This window comes from Camelus bactrianus, chromosome 9, assembly GCF_048773025.1.
Source record: "Camelus bactrianus isolate YW-2024 breed Bactrian camel chromosome 9, ASM4877302v1, whole genome shotgun sequence".
In the NCBI taxonomy this organism is placed as follows: Eukaryota; Metazoa; Chordata; class Mammalia; order Artiodactyla; family Camelidae; genus Camelus; species Camelus bactrianus.
This window is the reverse complement of record NC_133547.1, coordinates 38462736-38480318: the sequence shown is the minus strand read 5'-3', so window position 1 is coordinate 38480318 and position 17583 is coordinate 38462736. Positions and strand designations below refer to the sequence as shown.

General features: G+C 39.5%; 1 protein-coding gene across 2 annotated transcripts in view; it reads left to right on the top strand.

The window, feature by feature from the left end:
• VAV3 (vav guanine nucleotide exchange factor 3) overlaps positions 1-17583 on the top strand; it is a 334983-nt gene that overhangs the window by 239262 nt on the left and 78138 nt on the right. The window lies entirely within an intron of this gene.

Genomic DNA, 17583 nt, shown 5'->3' with positions numbered 1-17583 from the left:
CATTTGCAGCAACATGGATGGACCTAGAGGATATTATGCTTAGTGAAATAAGTCCGACAGGGAAAGACAAATACTGTATGATATCATTTATATGTGGAATCTAAAAGGTAGTACAAATGAGTGTATATGCAAAACAGAAATAGACTCACAGATACAGCAAACAAGCTGGTGGTTACCCAAGGGGAGAGGGAAGATGAGCAGGTCAAATTACGGGTATGGGATTAAGAGATACAAACTACTGTGTATAAAACAGGTAAGCACCGAGGATAGCTGGTATAGCACGGGGAATTGTAGTCATTAGAATAACTTTTAGTGGAGTATAATCTGTAAAAATACTGAATTGCAGTGCTGTACCCTTGAAACTAATACAGTATTGTAAGTCAACTGATCTTCAACTGAAAAAAATTAGTTTTACACTTTAAAAATTTTGTTGTTTAAAAATTCAGAAAATATAAGGGGGTATAGAAAAGTTTCATGGAAAAATTGCCTGTAATCTCCTCATTCAGATAATCACCCTTTACACTTTTATTTGGTTGTATATTTTTTTCTAATACTTGTTTTCCTTGTGGGTAGCCATATGTTATAAGATGTCTGTATTTGCAATTTGGTGTCCCTGCTTTTATCACTTGACTTTGTTTCGGGAGCATATTTGTTTATTCATTCCTTTGTTCAACCCTTTGACAAGTATGCAGGCTTGGTGTTACGTTTACAAGGGTGAACAAGAAGTGTTTTCCCTCACGCAACCACACAGTGTCATGGAGCAAAGGTAACAGTGTCAGATTTGAGATCAGGGAAATACAGGGGCTGTGCTTAAAAGGGCACATACTTTATATGTGAACGTCAAGAAATAGCATCTAGACTGAAACCCAGGTTATGAGTAGGGGGTCAGCCAAGCAGGAATGGAGATGAGAGGGTTGCAGGTAGAGGGAACGCCTCCAGCAAAAATCATTTATTAAAATTTTTTCTGGCTTATTCTTTGTTTCTATATAGAGTTTTAAATTTGCATGTGGTCGTAGTTAATTGATAGTTTATTTATGGCCTTTTTTGTTGCTTTTATGCTTAGAAAGTACTCCCGTTCTGATTTTTGTCAAGTGTTTACTTCTAGCTTTAGTGTTTAATTTATATAGCATTTGGCCCATGCCATTTAACTTTTTTTTTATCTTTTAAAAATGATGAATATGTCTATTATAACCTTGATGATGATAATGGTTTCACAAGTGTATACATATATCCAAACATCAAATTGTATACACTAAATATATAGTGTAGTTTTTTAAATATTAATCATTTAACTTATTTTTATTTAAGTAATAGATTAAAATCCTATGAGCTGTGTCAAGTACATCAAAGTATTTTCAAGGATTTATAGTACATTTTACAAAATGTAAATTCACCTTTTGTGTATGTCACTGAACAACCACATGACATTGTTTACTTTTTATTTAGTACTTTATTATACATATATTTTGCTCAGACCATAAATTATCTTGTGCAAAATATATCACAAGATATGCTCTGTATAGATAGTAAGGGAACAATATTTGAAACAAATACAGGAACTTAATATTGAGATAATCAGGCTTTTTTGTTTGTAAACTATTGTAAACTAAGATCACCTCTCCTAAGTTTTTTTGGAAGTAGGAGGGAAAAACGCTTGGTGGCTATTCGCTTGAGTTCAGGGTGTCTCCCGCCTCCGTCGGTCTCTCTTCCCCTTGTTATATACATCCTCCTTCATTCTATGATCTTTTCTCATCTTAATTTACATAGCTGCTCCTGGAGGTAAGATTAGACCTATTATTTTAAAAGACCTTTTAGTTTTAATAATTTTTCATCAATGTAAAAAAAAAATTAAACTTCTGCTTTATTTGAAAAATGCCATAGATACATTTTCATTTCCAAAACAAGGTAGAAATTCTACATTTAAGAGCTCTAGTTTGGGAAGTTTTGTATGTTGCCATGAAAACATGAGGTGTTTAACAGATAGTCTTTCTTGGGGGAGCCAGTTGTAAGCAGGTTGAAAAACGACTTTGATTTCCTACCTGGCTTATTGCTCCTAATGATCTGTTCGGGAAACATGCCTCTGGATGTCCAGATACCAACAGTTTTGCTTGTAGCTTCTTACTATTTTAAGTGGCTCAAAGGAATCATATGATGCCTTTAATTCAGGACAGAAGTTTTCTTCTTGGGACTAAGTATTCTTCTTTCAGTTTGTTTAGAGCGCATCCAAAGGATGAGTTAGTTGAAAAATGAAAATACTCACGTGCTTCTCCATTCCACCTACTGTTGTATTGCTCATACGATTAACTTTTAACTCCCAGAAGAAGAATCTTGCCATTTAAAAAATGTATTGCCATGCTTTGGGGATCTCGTAGTTCAAAAGTTATGTGTCTTCTATTTAAATTCAAACAGCAGCCAAGAACAGAATCTGGCCAATGGTTTTGAAAAAAGCAAAATGGCAACACCTTCTTGGAATCTCAGACTGTTCAAGGATGTATTTTTCTAGCAAAACAGGAAGAAATGGGAAAAAAGCATATGGACTCAGGTTGAGCATATGATGTGTTTTCAACTTGAATCGGCACTTTACTCATATTTGTAGTGTGACTTAAAATTAATTTTGGTGAAGCATTTAGATTTGAGAGAGAGGGAAAATAAATCCCTATCTGGAACTAAATCAACATTTGTGGCATCTCATTAATCACTGCCTTATGTAACCACTTTTCCCACCTAAAGAGAAGCCACTGGGATGAGAAAAGTTGATGATATTAATGCCAAGCACAGATCTTGCCTTTCCAAAACGGAGTTCATTAATCATCATCGAAGCACAAGAGCAAACATACTTCATGTCTCTTGCCAATTTTTTTCAATAACATTTCTGAAAGGCAAAAAAAAAAAAAAATAACCCTCTTATTTTCCTATTTTTTATCTTCATTTGAAAAGGTTTTAATTTGGCTGTTATTTAATTTGTGATAATGTTATGTAGATTTAACACACTCTGAGAATACCCGTGCGTAGCAAACAGCAGTAGAGTGTGCTGATTGAGTTCGGGCTCCTCAGTCAGAGACATCTAGATACAGATTCCTGGCTCTGTTACTTCCTGCCTGTGTGGTCACAACTTGCAAAGCGCTTCAGACACAGTGCTGGGCTCAGGGTAGCTGGTCAATAACCAGCAGTGATGGAAATTCTCAGTCTCACCGGCAGAAAGCAAGTATGGGCTTGAAGTTTGAAAACATGGATTTCAATCCAGGCTTCTGGGTGAATCTGTGAGCAAGTTAATAGCCTCAGTTTTTTCATCTGTAAAATGGGAGTAGAAATAGTTGCCTAACCTACGTCATAGGATTATCTGTTGGCACAAATGAGATAATGCTCTAATCAGCATAGAAAACTGAACCTAGTCATGGCATACTTTTTACTTCATGACACAAGTTTGTAAGTGCCAAGCTGTGAAATCTTCATTATCTTGTCATTTATTTCAGCCTCTTACTGTTAGCATTATGTGGCCAATGAGTAGTTTTGATGGATTTAGGGTCAGGCTTGTCGTTACTACATCTTCTATGCAATTTTTTTTATTACCATTTATGAGAAACTTTACTATTCTTTGTAACTATGTTTTTACATCTTTCCCCCATCTCCTAATTTAAAAAACTATTTACAAGTAAGAAAAATTGAGTAATGTGGCACTGAGCCAATAGATGAAAGTGATGACAATCTTGGAAAAAAACAGAAAGATAATACAAACCATGTGGAGAAAACAGATGCACCAATTCAAACAAGCGTAAATAGGGAAGAAAAAAGAAAGCTTATGTGAGATGGCTCCTGCCTGCTCTTGTTTACAACCTGTTGGCTACCAAGTGTCAGAGGTTGGAATGGATGGATGGTGAAATGTTCAGGTACTTTGAAAAATGAGTTGATTTCTTACTTGACCGTGTTAGAAGACTTGCCCTTTCCTGTTCATTTCTGTGGTCCCTGCTATTAGGAGCATTGTTAAAAGCCAAAAGAAGGACAGGAAATTCTCAGGTGACGGTTGAAGATGCAGCATGAGGCTTTGGAAAATCCCAGGAGACTGGCATGGGTAGTATCCTGCAGTAATAGCAGGGGTAGCTCTTTTTGCACCCCCCCCACCCCGGAAAACAGTAAAGGATAGAGAAGAGATCATGTGGACCCATAGCAAGGCTCAGTTCATTTTTAAAGTCAGAATAGTTTGAAAAGAGGAGGTTGATCAGAGTAGAACAGCAGGAGGGTTTTGTAAGGTGAAGTAGAATTAAAGTGCAGGCAAGAATTTTTCTGTCTTCAGTTTTAAAGAACACCAGCCTCACTTGTCTGTCTTCTTTCCCCTGTGTTCTTGACCTTACCAGCTCTTGGCTTTCTCCGTGGGAGCTTTTTTCCTGCATAGTCAGCACTGATTCCCTCAGAAAAGGCTGAGCCCCACACCATTCTTACAGAAGAGTTGAGGAGAATTCAAAGAAACACGTTGCAATAAGTAGCTTGGGGACTAACTGTCACAGGATGCTTCTGTAAAATGGCGCTGCCAGCGGAAAGCCCCAACTCCACTTCCTGTGTAGCCGTGCCAACTGTAGGCTTCTCTTAAAAATATAAACTAAAGTTACTCTTGAACCTTAGAAATGCCTGTGAGACCACCTACATTCCTTTGAGAGTATATTTTTTCTAGAATTGTCACTTCCTCTTTTCCAATCTGCACAAACGTAGATCCCAGGACGTGGCTCTCTGTTTTTCTTCCTCTCACTACACGGAGGGAGGAGTTGATGGTGTGCTACGTGTTTTCACACCTTTGATTCTTAATACAGGGTTTATACATTCATCAGCTGCTTGGTGGCATAATTGTGGGGTGACTGTCAATGATGCTTACTCATGTACTGGGATTTTTATATATTTTATTTTTAATTCTCAAGAAAGATGTGTGGGGTACATTTTATGCACATCTTACAGGTGAGGAAGGTGCCCTGAGAGTTTAAGGCATGTGTTTGAGTTCACATCAATGATAAATGCCAAAGCCAAGCTTTCAGCCACAGGTTTTAAAAAATGATATATATGGGTTTCCACAACCAGTAAAAGCATTAGACATTGTTAACAAAAAATTAGGATTCTTGCTGTGGGAGATGGGAGTGGGAGGCACATTTACTGAATCAGTGCACTTTATCAAGGAGGTTTATGTAGCCGGAGGGTCTCAGCAGGGATCATGGCAGGTGCTCAGGGGAGTGAGTGAGGAAGTGGCTGCAGAGAGAATCCTGGTTTGAGTGAAGGACACACACTCTTACTTGCTCAGCTCAAGAGGGAGGGAGAGCATGACCTTGATGTCAGGGCTTTGAGGCAGGCGGAGGTTCGCTATTGCACGGATTAATGTTTGGGTCCCAGACGAAGGAGGACCACCAGGTGGGCAAGGACTGGCAAGGCACATAGATGGCCCCTCGGGTCTCTGCCAACCCTGGGGTCACCGCAGTTCCAGGCAAGGAAGGAAGCGCATTCCCTGGAGCGTTCTAGATCTTTCATCAGTGTGTCTTGGATTTTAATATGATTAGATAATAAAATCGTAGCAAAATATCAGGAAATGACCCAAACAAATGTAATAAGTGCCACTTCTGGTTATTTTTGATACATACGGCACTGTCTTTTTCCTTACTGTCTTCATTAGGTTTTGTGTAGAAAACAGGATTCTGGCGTGATTTTGATATTTTAAATAATTTACAGAGGTTGGTTACGTTTTTCCGTCTTGTGCTTTATTGTTGGTCATGTTGGTGTGTGTGTGATCCTCACAGAAACCATCATCAGTCAGAGGGCTCAATCCTCAGTTACGGTAATATTCCTTACAGTAAATCTGTTTACACTGTTTTGCATATAAATTGCATCTAACGTCTCAGGCAAATGTGGAGACCTTGCTGGATTCTGTTTCCTGCGTTGTTGTGCCAGGACAGGCATGCTCTCAAGTGCAGTGAGTGGGAGGCCAGTCTAAGTGGTTAAGAAATCAGGCTTTGTCATTGGCGTCGCCCAGCCCTGCCACTTAGCGGTGCATCTTTGGGAAGCTGCTCAACCTCTGTGGCTTCCGTCCGCCCTCCGTTGAGTCAGGATGATATCGCTACCCGCCTTCTGGAATTGCTGTATGTGGACTGACGGAGAGGATGGATTTGTAGAGCAGCAGCACAGTGTCTGGCCCTTGGTGTGCACTTAATAAATCATCACTGTTGTCATCACTCCCCTCGTCAGGATCGTGGGTCTGGGCAGGCGGGGAAGGCGAGCTGAAACCTGTAGAGGCAGGGCCTGGGCTTCAGCCTCATTAGGCCATTGGCGATGCTGTGGTCTTGTTTGTTCTGCCTTTAAGAATCCAGTCCCATTAGAGCAGAGGAGCAGGGCAAGCTGCTAGCTCCCACATGTCTTGCTTACAGTGCTTGTGTGGAGATTAATGGTGCATGGATTCCAGAGCTAGGCTGCCTAGATTTCAACCCAGTATCCCCTATTTAGCAGTTCTGTGACCTTGCTCAAGTCACTTAACCCCTCTGTGCTTTAACTTCTTTTTCTTTAAAATGAGGATCATAGTAAGCTTCACTTCACAGGATTATCATGAGGCCTTAAATGAATCAATATATATTCAGCTCTGAGGATGTAGCACATGGCAAGTGCTATGTAAGTGTTAGCTAGTATTTTTAAAAGTAAAAGATTTTCAGTTTTCAGAAGATAATGGTAGATGTGAATTATACATAGAGATAATTGTGATATTTAAAAGACTGTCGATGAATATTTAAAGAGAGCTGGCGGATAGTGCAACATCTTCAGAATAAGAAGCCAGTGCAGCTGGACTGACTGAGAGGACACTGAAGCCCCTGCTAGCTTCTCTGGAATCATGCACACTTGAAGGTAGCTGGTGGAAATTTCATTCCATAAGTTTGAGTGCAAGGAATGACGCCATGTAATAATTTTTCTTAAAATCAGCTCAATTCCAACCTTGAGCCCTTCCCCGCCCCCTACCTTGGTGTTTGAAGAATGTCTGTTCCTGACAGGCGGGTGGCTGAGGCTTACGGCCAGCCTTCCTAGGTGTCCCTGCAGCTTTGAGGTCTTGCTGTCTCCCTAGAGAAGCCACAGAGCAGTAAGTTCCTGGCTCTCTTGTCCCCTTTTCCGCCTGGGGAACCGCCTCCCTCCTCTGTTGGCTTTGTCAAATGTTGACCCTTCCATCTTTCCAGTAATTCAGGTTTTGCAGAGGGCTGGGAGAATCGGTGATGTCCAAAAGCCTTTATTCTCAACCCTGCAGTGCTCACTAAGGCAAGAAAACAAAGACCTTTGCTACCTGATTATACGAGGGAGACGGGGAAGATACCGGGGGAATACACACAGATTCGTATCTCAGGGCATGATCTGGCTACAAAAGCACAAGCGCCTGCGCGGGGAGACGGGAGCCACGGTGCTCTAGGTGCCGTGCTGCCTCTGGGAACAGTGGCCTGTGTCCAGCATCAAGGCTGTCACCTGCCTTGTGTCGGGGGGGTGGTGACCACCCGAGGGGCCCGCACACCCCTTCCCGAGTTGTAGACGCTGCCTTGCTTCAGTCCACTCTGTGTTCTCCGAGGGCTTGTGCTTTGGGGAAATAAGACATGAACTCTCTCCCCCCAGCCCTGCCCTCAGCTCTCCCCCACCCCCGCCACTCAGAGAGTAAGCACTTTCTTAGTTATTCCTGAAGGCCGTTAGCCAGTTGTGTGACTTTGCTAAGTCAGTTCACTTTTCTGGGCTTTATTTCACTCCTGAAAATAGGTGGGTTGGATTTGGTGATTTCCAGTACCTATTCCAGGCTTAGTACCCTAAGATATTCACAGAGGAAGGGTGATGTGCAGGGGTGGAAGGATGAGGAAGGTGGGGGCAAAAATGACTGGCATAAAAGCCCATCACCCTCTGCCGGGCATGCGGTGCTGCTTGTGCGTAGGGCGACCCCGGGAGCTTTCTCCAGAGCCCTCACCCCCCTTCCTCTTTGAGTCTGCGGTGTGCTGTCTGCTCCTTTCACTTACCACCGCCTCCCTTGCATAGGGCATTTAGAGATCATATCCCTGCCTTTGGTTTCTTTATTTATGCATCGCTAGTGTAGGAACAAAGCAGTGAGGGTGAAAGTTTCCATGCATTTTGGGCTCTGTGACTTTTCAGCGGGGAGGAACGTAGCATCGACGGTTCACATCCTCCCTCTGGATCAGGTCAGGACATGGGGGTCCCAGTGGTGACCTGAAAGATATGGGCTCTGCCCCCAGCAGGGAAGGTCATGTGCAGTCAGGGAACATAAGACTGGTTTGGCTCCCACCTTTGATCCTGTGTTATGATTGGAGAAGAACAGATTTGTAGACAGTATGTTTGTGGGTTATGGTTATTGAGGTGTGTGCCCATCTCCCCTGGTAGACCGAGAGCTCCTTTCAGGAATATTTTAGCACTGACATCACTAGAATTACTGGCCCATGGTGATAAGAAAAATCAAATTGAATTTTAGTCAGTTTTAAAATTCTCCTTAGACAATGCACACCTTATCATGTGGCCACGTGTGGAACACTCCCAACCCCTCTACTTTCCTATAACCTGTCCTTCGTGCGCACACACGCACACACACACACCCCACCCACCCACCCAACAGGTATTTAGTGAATGGTTATTCAATTTATTGACTATTGTACTAGTCTCTTAACTGTTCCTCTTGCCTCTAATCTTGACTTCCTTTATTGCCCCTCCATACTATCAGAAAAATGATTTGCCTAAAATTTAGGAGAACATGGCCCCTCCTGATTTACTTTCAGCCTGTCCTCAGAACCAGTCTACGAGATACTAAATATACAAGGCTCCCAAGATATGCTTCGTACTGAATGTGGTCCTACTCCTCTTCTGCAATTTTTTTGCATGCACAGAACTCTTTCTTGCCCCTGCACCTTAGCTCTTGCTTCTGGCCAAAATTACCTTACCCTCTTCTTTGATTAACTCTTACTCATCTTTCTATCCTTTATCCATCTAAGCTCAGTCCAAGAAGCCTGTCTTACAATAGCTCACATCTGGTGTACTTTAGGGCTTCCTCTCCCATGACAGCACTGCTGTCATGTTTTTAAAGTTTTTTGAAATTTTCTGGTTACGTGTCTCCTTTCTAAAATTTTTTGTAAGCTCCTTAATTAACAGCTCGAACTTATCTTCTTCATGCTTACACCCAGAGTCTCAGGAACATGGTTGATGCTCAGGAGAACTATGTTGAACTGAATTGTGTGTTCAGCTTTGTAAGAAGGAACTCTGATTTCTGATATGCAGATTCTCTAACCTCTTCGACAAACTGATGTATGCTGCTTTTTTTTTTTTTTTTTTAATATATACCTAGGAAATTAAGAACATGGTTTGCTATGGAGGCCAGCAATCCTATTTTTATTAAATGCTTACTTTTCAGATTAGTGTATGTAAACAATGAGAAGCGTTTATATTTGAATATCGGTGAGTCTGCACCAGCTTTGTTAATTTTTTTCAGACCACAAGGACAATGGATAAAAGATTCTAAATCCATAGCAATATAGAACACAGACATGTGTATAAGGTGATATTTTGAGAAGTTTTACAAGAATCTTCACGTGAAATCATTTGTCTCTAGTATCAACGACTCGGAGCCAAATTGAAACAATGGGAGTTTCACTTAGGGTCTGTAAGGGCTGCGGTAGAATGTCCCTGGGACGTGATTGACTGGAATTATAGTGGGGGACTGGCCGGTACAGAAAGGCAAGGCAATCACATTTTTCAGCAGAGATGAAATGCTAGCAAACTCTTCATTTTGCAAACTGGCTTTTTTTCTTTTTTTTTCTTTTTAAACTCTGACCACTCTATTGGCAATTATCTTGAATCAAGTTGCATTTAATTTTGTGTCTCACATTCTAACTTTAATTTATTTGGTGAAAGAGGAGTTCATACAGCCTTTTTTTTTTCCTCTCACTATGCTTACTTTCAATCCAAATCTGCCTAGGGTTCAAAAAACTGGAGAAAGTTTAAGCTTAACCTTTAGAGGTTTCTGAAGACCCAGAGATATTTTCAAAGCCCCTCCAATGGAATGTTATGTAAATTAGTTTTGTTAAGAGTAATTTTCTTGTACCACAAATACTTGATTTACGACAATGCATTTCTCAAATTTTTTTTATTATAAAAGTTTCTCTATAACCCCAGTTCATACAAGACTATTCGACAGTCTGAAAGTTCACATATTAAAATTCCACTTGACTATTCACAAATGGAAAGTATATTTTAAAGTCATTGAATAAACTTTGCATTATGTAATTACCACTTCCCCAGAGGCTTCCAGTGAATCCTAACTTACCGGCTGAGCTGCAGTAACACGTCCTGATTGTAAATGCATTCCAGGGTTTAATACAGTGATTACCACAGGTATCTTTAAAACACAAACTCTTTAACATGCTTAAAGTATCATTAGGTTTATAAAGAACACTAATTGTTTTCTGTGAGTGCCTGTTTTGTAAATAAGTTTGTCTTTTTTTAGATTCCACATATAAGTGATATCATATGGTATTTTTCTTTCTCTTTCTGGCTTACTTCACTTAGAATGACGATCTCCAGGTCCATCCATGTTGCTGCAGATGGCATTCTCTTATTATTTTTTATGGCTGAGTAGTATTCCATTATATAAATATACCACAGCTTCTTTATCCAGTTACCGGGGGTGGGAAGGGATAAATTGGGAGCTCAAGATTTGCAGATATTAATTAATATATATAAAATAGATAAACAAGTTTATACTGTATATCACAGGGAACTATATTCAATGTCTTGTAGTAACTTATTGTGAAAAAGAATATGAAAATGAATATACGTATGTTCCTATGACTGAAGCATTGTGCTGTACACCAGAAATTGACACAACATTGTAAAATGACTATAATTCAATTAAAAAAAAAGAGAGAGAGAGAGAGAGAACACTAACTGAAAGACCCAGGGAGGCTTCAGGAAGACAAAGCAGCCTTAGCAGCCTGGAAGCAGACGTGAGGAGACGGCTGTGAACAGTGGGAGTCTTGCTCCATGCCAGGGCACTCCTGTTTTCTAACTCACACCTGCCTCGTTCTCTAAGTGCTCCTAACTGCCAGTGTTTTAAATAGTAGTTGGATAGAGTTAGAAACTTTTAGCTTCATTTCCTTGCCCATTACACATATGACTAACATGTCTTTTTCTACCCATTAGGTACACAGAGAACATGCTACTGTTAGCATTTTTCTCTGAAGAATGATATATTGCAGATTTTCCATGTGGTTAGTAAATGTTCTCACTAAAACCTTGTCATATAACCAGTCAGTCTGGTTGGATTTGGGACATAAGAAACTGAACCAGTGGCCTTGAATAAAATCCATTCAACTCTCTTTTTGCTTTTTACTTCAGGCAGACACTTTTTCCCCTCTATAGAAATTCCTTAAGGAAAAATCCAAATCAAGCAGAATGAAAATTGAGAAGGTATTCTTCAGCGCATGGTTTTTGAGCCTCTGTAATCTTTTTCTTTGAAAAAAAAAAAAGTCATTTTTAAATATTATTTTAATTGGAGAAAGGGGGCTAGATCCTTTTATATCAGTGATGCTCTGGGCAGATACTTATGTTGACAGTCTCATTTTGCAAAATGGATTCAATGCTGAAAAAAAAAACATAGCAACTCATTTTATTTAAATGGCACAATCACTGTAAACCACAGCGCCCTGGTTTTAAATTTCAAGTCTATACTGTGTAAGCAGTTGGTCACATTAGGAATTATAATTTCATTTGCTTTCAGAGCTATTGAACTCTTTTGCTTACAGGCACATAATGACTTGAAAATCTAAACAATTATTTTTCATTTAGGAGAGAAAAATACCCCCAACCAGTCTGGGGTGCCAAGTTTACTTTTCTTGGCAGACACAGCTGGAGAAACCGGGGACTGCTGAGCCCCAGAGGACGTTAGGCGTAGACGAGAGCTCCAGTTTCATGATCTTTGTTCTAAGGCCTTAGAGTCTTAAGTCACGACTTGGTTGAAATAGAGAATTTGGCAACACATGGTACGTCCAAAATGGCCCTGTGTTGCTATTATATTTGTAAAAGTGGGATTAGTCAAGAAAAACATTTTAAAACTTCTATTAAAATTGGTTTTTAAATTTATTCTTTAAAGATGAACGTTCACACAGCCTTTTATTTATTCAACAGACATTTGTTAAGAGATGACTGGGTACCAAACACCATACTGAGGATAGACAGTTGAGAAGTTCGTGGTCCCCGGCCTTGTGAATTTTATATTCCAGTAGGGAGGAAACAAAATAATGATATACAGTTTACGCTCAGTGCAGTAATTTCTGTAACAGTAATTCAGAAGGTTGTGAAACATGCAGTAGAACAAAGCCGAAGCACCTGTTTGCCCGGGGGGGCTGGGAAGGCATCCCAGAGCTGGCGCCCACGCCCATGGGGACCGGGATGATGACAGAACTATTAGCAGGGCCCTGCGTGGTGGACGTGCGTGGTTCACTTGGCCGGGAAGGTAGTGTGCCCTTTGGGTGCATGATGGGGAAATGGCAAGTGTGGTGTAGCCTGTGCCCACTTCTCAGAGGTGCCTGGCGAAGAGGGCTGGGTGGAGAGCTCCAGCCAGCGTCCCTCGGGGCCTTGCAGGTCCTGGCGTGGGAAAGTGTCTTCACAGAGGAGGGAGAGCTTTGTCTTTGTACTGCTGTGCACCTGCCTGCCCAGCCCGCCCTGAGCGGGTGCTCGCTGTGACTCACGCACAAGTGGTACTGGCTAGAGGCAGCCACGGTGGCTGGCGATTTGTTGTGGCGGGGTGGGGGCGTGGGTCGTGCCTGTGTTTGTGGTCAGCACAAGGAGTTCTGGACTTTATTTTGCAGGCAACTTGGTGTCATGGGAGGATTTTAACAACAACAAAACTTTAATTAAAAAAATTTTCTAAGAGAAACCAGTGTTAACTACAGAAAATTTAGATAAGTAGAAAGTTCTCATAATGTACTAATCTTGGTATAAATACTTTTAACATTGTGATAAATGTCTTTGCAGACTTTTTTTTGTGCTTCTCTATACTTTTTTCTTAAAAAAAAAGAAGTCTACTGTGATATTGCTGTTTTGTAACCTGCTTTTTTCCAGCAACATATTTGAACATGATTCTATATCATTAGGCAGTCTTCTGTGACATTATTTTTAAATTTCACTTTGCTATTCAACTATAAGGATGTACCCTAGATTTAATTTAACCAGTTCCCTACTGCTTTTCATTTAGATTGTTTCCAGTTTTTTTATATCATAAACTGTACTGGAGTAAATATTTGAAAAGTAATCCTAATAATATTTTAGAAATGAATTCTTCATAGTTCTTTAAAATGCCATATATTTTTATAATTTCAATAAGAACATTTTTAAAGGTTCCATTTCTTACAGAAAAAAGTTTCATTTGCATACTGCTGCATAAACTACAGTCATGCTGGCAAGCTCTCACAGTGGGCTTTTTCCCCATCATAGGTCCCTGCCCTGAAACCTGATACGATTGTGCCCCCTTGCCATTTCCACAGCATTTGTAATTTTTCTACCGTAAAACTCATAATGCTTTGTAATAATTGCCTGGATAATTTTCTTTTCCTCTGTTAGATTCCAAGTTTTGTAGGGGAAGGACACACCTACCTTGTTTATTACTCCCATTCTAAGCACAAAGTAAGCATTTGGAAGGTTTTTTTAATTAATAAATTCAGGATAAGTGGATAACTTAGGAAAAAATGAACAAATAGAAACTGAAAGCCAAAGTGCCAACAAATAAATTACCTCCTAAGGTCTCCCTCACTTTGCAGCCAGTGAATGATGTGTTTCATAAAGGGGTAAATGGGTGTAAAGCGAGGGTCGCCGTGTGTTGGAGAGGGAAGCTGTAAAGCCAGGTCACTGTGGCGGCCTGATGTGTATTTCTTTCTGTGAAGAGGTAGATGGCTGTCTGAAAAACTGGCACATGTATTAGTTTCTTTCCTAGTTACTTTGTTTCAAAGCCAAGGGAGCTAAACCTCAATGTGCCTTCCCACTCACTTGAGATAATTAACACGAAAGAAACAATTATACAACAGCCCAACAAAAAGAAGTCTTCAAGTTTAGCAGGGGGAAGTGGTCTTCTCTGTCAATGCTGTTATTCAAAGAATGATAGCTGCATGAAAGGTCTTCAGGGAAGGGAATCCCCCTTTCTGAGCATTACAGAGTTTTCAACATGCTGTAGCCTGAAATTAGAACAAACTCGGGGAGGTTAAAACATGGCATTTGGAAAGAAATGAGTAAATTACCGATGAATCAGATTCTCTGTGGGAATACTTTTAAGATGCCAAAGAATTTTAATTTCAGATGTAGGAGAGCTTTCCCTTGTACCTAGTGGCATTTTAGAAGCTTTCCTCTAAATAGAGATGGGAGGAAAGAAAAGTATAAATGTTTGCTGTTTTAAATGTATTGTTCTGGCCGTTTGTCAATTAAGCTTGTGAAGATGGATGGTAGGTAAGGTCTGGCTTAGCCATCACCTCTTTTCTTTTTATCCCCCTCATTGGAGGCTTCATTACCTAGTCTGTAGATTTAACAGAAAACTGTATGTTTGAGCTTATGTATGAAAAGAAACCTTCAACAGAAAACAAAGAGCAGGTAATCATGTGTCCCTAAGATGTAACATAGTAACTGATACATAGTAGCCGCTTAGCATTTCCAAAAAAAGACCAACTGGGAATATGTTTCTGTAGATTCTAACAATATTATGTAAAAATAGAAAACAATTTTGTATTTAGGTACCTATAAGTAGTTATATTTATGTAAAAATATAAGTGCTTTCTCATAAAAGAGAAACTGTGTTGTCAGTACTCCTGTACCTTAAAGAAGAAAGTTCCGAATCCCAGGTGGTTTTCTGTGTGGATATTGTAAAGTTCTAGAATCTGTAGGATGCTTAGAAGGGCAAGTGGTTCTTCTTTTTGAAAGGAGCATCTGTGGCCATTTATTTATTTATACAAGTGAATTTCTTTGATGAATTTACCTAATCCCCACTCGTATTTTCTGTGTGTAGCTTTTCAGTAACAAATCAAACCTTTTATTCTTTAGCTGTATGTTTATAATGTTATGTTCTATATTTACATGTTAGTAACTTTACTGAGGACATTTATTTGAACAGGAGTAGTTTTCCATTAAAAAGACATATTGAAATATTATGCCCAGTAGGAGACGAGGCAAAATGACGTTGAATGAAATGCTCATGTCCTCATATAAATTCTATGTCAAAATAAAAACTAGGACCCAAACTGTAGATTTTCTAGTTCTCCTGTGTGGCTGTGCTAATAGCAGTCAGTTGGCCATTTCTCTTATGTGACTGCACTGATAAAGTGATGGAGTAGTTACATTGCTGGACATACATTTTCAATATTTCCTGTGAAACACCTGCGAGTATCACTGAATAGCAAGTCTGAAAATGCTGTTTTAATTTTCAGCTCTGTTTTCATGCTCACAGTTAATAGGCCTTTCATCATAGGATGCATGCTGTGAATCCCAGAAAACATTTTGTCCCAATCTTTGCATTGAATTGTGTGTTTTCTGCTGCCTCTTAGAGCTGTGTGCCACTTTGGTGACCTCTGGAGCAGTTTCATGGTGAGATCAAAAGTAACATGCTCAAGGTTATAGGAACCACTGGGCTGTCAAAGAGAATGTATGCCCAGAGGCCAGTCCAAGGACAAAATGTTGAGAAGGATTAGGTCCTGGGTAAGACCATTCTTTCTTGGCCGTCCTCCTCTGTGACACTCATTACTACCTGAGGTAGCCTGAAAGGGAAAGTAAAGAGAACATAGGCTAGGAAATTTGAAATTCTGCTTAAAAAAAAAAAAGAATCCTTATTTTTCGGCCATGACTTTATAGATGTGAAATTTGCTCAGAAATGTCACCTTTCTAACCGTATTGACCTGACCTTTTGTTAGATTGTTTTGTTTCATAAGCTAAAGTCTTACATTAATTATTCAAGAAATAGAAATGATTGTCTTCCTTGGAAAAATGTGTGCTAGGTTACTCTGAGGCTGGTGGGTAAGCCTGTATGCAGGAGGGATGTTCATTCATCTTCCGCTCTTGGGGGACCCTCGCTGAGAGCTCTGCTGGAGGGCTGTCGCGGGCAGACAGCGTGTGTACCAGGGAAACGGGCGCTGCCCCCGGGGCAAGGAGCTTGGCTAATTTCTATTTAACAGGAACTCCCGTTTGTTAACAGTTTAATGCCTTCAACTGTCATTCTTTGCATCTTATTCAGCAAGTTCAGACATAACCAAAAGGTGAAGATTTGAATAAAGTTCCAAATATCAACAGCACTGTTACAGTGCATAGGAAGTTGTTTGCTGATTTCCATTCACTGAAAATACAGGTTGGTTTGTTTGTTTCTGTTTCTTGTAGCATTCATGATAAATACAGGAAAAACTACTTTTAAGGCCATTTAAAACTCTTTAAGTAATTTATTAGATAAAGGCCCTTTAAGTAAAATTTAAAAATACATCTGTGAAGCATTTCAGACATACTGAAAATAATATGATACATGCAGATATGCTTACTAGTAAGAGTAAATAGATCTTAACATTTTGCTATTTGTAAACTCCTGCTCAAAAAGTTCCTTAAATTAAACAAAGCTTAGTGTTACTGATTTGTAAGATTTTTTTTTTACCAGTATAAAGGGTATAGATTGCTATTTCACTGTTTTAAATTTTCCCCCTGGAAATAAATACCTGACAATTAGCATCTTTTCACATGTGTAAGGTTTATTCAGTTTTTCATATCTGAGGATTAACTTTTCATATTCTCCCCTCCTTTTTTTTTTTTTTTTTTTTGTGGGGCTGTTTATATTTTTTCTTCTATTTTAGGAGTGTTTTATATATCCAGGATGCTATTCCTTTAGTTATATTAATTGTATGCATCTGCTTTTTCAGTGGTCTCTTTTTCCATTTTAAATTTTAAAGGAAACAAATTTAGTGATCTTTTAGCATGTGCTTTTTGTGTCTTGCATAAGAAATCATCTCCTCTACCTAATATCATAAGGATAGTTTAATTTATTGTCTTCTAAAAGCTGTCACAGGTTTGCTTTTCACACTTCATCTTTCTTTCAGCTGGACACGTAGGTGACTTGTTTCTAGGCTCTTTGGTCCATTGGTCTATTTATTCTTACACTAATACTGCAGACTTTTCATTACTATACTTTTTAGTAATTACATTGAAACTAAAAGTACTTTGTGTGAAGACTGCTTGATATTATTAAATATATATAGTTTCTTATTTTTACAACATTTTGAGGCATAGAACTATTGGATCTAAGTTACTTAGGTAAACTAGTTTAATGTAAATAATTTTTTACAGAAAAATGGTTACATAGAACCAGTTAAGGGTCAAACATCTATTGACTCACACCATGTGGCAGGTGGTGTGCTAAAGCTCATACACAGTTTCACAAAAACATCAGTAGTAGTGTTAATATACCCATTTTGCAGATGTGGAAATTAAGTGTTTATGGCATTCAACCTTAGACCTGTTTGATACAGAGCCTGCGTTCATGACCATTACACACCCTGCCCCCTCGCATGGGCTCCCCTCCACGATTTT